We start from the raw sequence: 2,053 nt of genomic DNA on the forward strand, positions 1-2,053 counted from the left end.
AAAAAAAAAAAAAAGGAAATACATTTTTTTCTGATTATGACAACAATATTGAACTCAACAATCCACTTACAAAATCAGCTTCTCTTAGATGCTGTCACTCTATGGCACTTTGCACCTCTACTTCTGTGGGAACTACCCAGGAAATAAGAAAATGCTTTATTTGTAGCATCCTGTGAGCTTAAATACACAAAAGGGCCAAGACATAATGTGGGAAAATGGAAATACTGTGCAGAAGCTGACTGCGTTAGTTCATTTTCATACTGCTTTGAAAAAATACCCAAGACTGGGTAATTTATAAAGAAAAAGAGGTTTCATGGACTCACAGTTCCACATGGCTGGGGAGGCCTCACAATCATGGCAGAAGGTGAAGGAGGAGCAACGGCACATCTTACAAGGTGGCAGGCAAGAGAAAGTATGAGCAAGAGGGGGAAAAGCCCCTATAAAACCATCAGATCTTGTGAGAACTCACTATCACACAAACAGCATGGAGATAACTGCCCCCATAATTCAAATTACTTCCCACCGGGTCCCTCTAACGACACATGGGGGTAATGGGAATTACAACTCAAGATGAGATTTAGGTGGGACACGGCCAAACCATATCAATGACCCAGAGGCAGCCTTTACAAGGTGTTTTCTGCCCAGCTCACAAGGTTCCCTCTCTCCTGGCCCAAGCAGCCACAGTAATGGGACGGTGGGAGCCATGCTTTTCTCTCCGTAATCCCTCTCAGCATTGATGGTTGGACAGGGAGTACACACCTGATCCAGCTGGACCAATCAGATTCTGACTTTCAGGAAGGAGGCACTCTAGGCCACAGAGAATCCAGTCTGTCTCTTGTGGGATCTTGGGAGCTAGGGCAGAGGGATATGGGGACTGAGGGGCCGAAAAGACCCTGAGGAGAGGGAAGAGGAAGCTGGTGCTCTGACCCAACAGGGACAGGAGCGAGAAGGGGAGGCTCCACCCAGCGCAGGCCTGGCTGTGAGCCTCACGTCGTCAGAAGCCTGCCTCCTTCCAAAAATACTCTTTATGCTTAAGGTATCTTGAATTGGGTTCTCACACTTGTAAACAAGAGTGCCTCAGTGCTACAGACACGAAGGTGCAAATGAGCGTGAGCTGGCTGGAGCTCACAGCAGCTTGGGGTCCCTTGAGAGAGGTCGGGGCGTCAAGGAGCCAGGGGCAGTGAGGCCGGGAGATGGGCCCCAGGTGGACTAGGAAGGGCTTTTTAGGAGGGTGAACGTAGTTGAGGGGTCACTGCACAGCCTAAAGGATGTAGAGAGGGAAATAGTGGGCAGAATGTGTTCCAGCCACTGCCTCGGGAAGGAGATGGAGCTGGGGTCAGGGAACCAGCTGAAATATTCACTCTCTGCACCACCCCAGCTCCAATTTGAAGCTTACAAATTTAAAACTTTGCTTGTAATACAAAACAAAAAAGTAAAACAAGGCAAAAAAAAAAAAAAAGTAGAGAAAATACAGTACATTCTGGTGAATGCAATAAGCGCTCTTACCAAATCCTCAGGGTAATACACTTCAGTAGCAAAGTGGGCAAAGGGTATCGTTCAAAAACTAAATACAGACGGCTCATCAGCTTGAAAAGAAATGCAACCTCTAATAATAACAATAATAAAAGCACATTGTAAAGAAGATCCTGCTTTTCTCCTATCAAACTGACAGGCTTTCTTTTTCAGGATAGTACTTTGTGCTAATGAGGGTGTGGGAACCTGTCTCCCTCACACACTGATAGTAACAGTTTGGGGATGCAGTGTGGGGATTTCTCAAGCTATCTGCCCAGGGTAGCAATGCAGGTGGTGCCCCACACAGATCCCCTGTGGCACCTCTTCAGTCACAAGGGCGTGTGTTTTTCTCGTCAGCTCTCTCTGACTTTCAGAGCCCCCTTTGTGGCCAAATGGAAATGCAGAGAAATTACTACTACCTGGGAGTATGTCTCGATCACTGAGGAGGCAAGTATTCAAGCACCCAACAGCCGTGCTCCTCATTGGGATAAGTCTAGGGTGTCTTTTCTCCACTGGCTCCCAGAGTCACCCCGCAGGATTA

General features: G+C 47.3%; 1 protein-coding gene across 1 annotated transcript in view; it reads right to left on the reverse strand.

Moving 5' to 3' along the window:
- Positions 1-689, reverse strand: part of MROH2A (maestro heat-like repeat family member 2A) — a 60,080-nt gene extending 59,391 nt beyond the window's left edge. The window contains exon 1 of the mRNA XM_011929632.1: positions 611-689. The gene's annotated coding sequence lies outside the window, so the exon portion shown is untranslated. The remainder of the gene's footprint in view (positions 1-610) is intronic.
- Positions 690-2,053: the final 1,364 nt, after the last annotated feature.

The sequence above is a fragment of the Colobus angolensis genome, unplaced genomic scaffold (assembly GCF_000951035.1).
Source record: "Colobus angolensis palliatus isolate OR3802 unplaced genomic scaffold, Cang.pa_1.0 Scaffold82, whole genome shotgun sequence".
Taxonomy (NCBI): Eukaryota; Metazoa; Chordata; class Mammalia; order Primates; family Cercopithecidae; genus Colobus; species Colobus angolensis.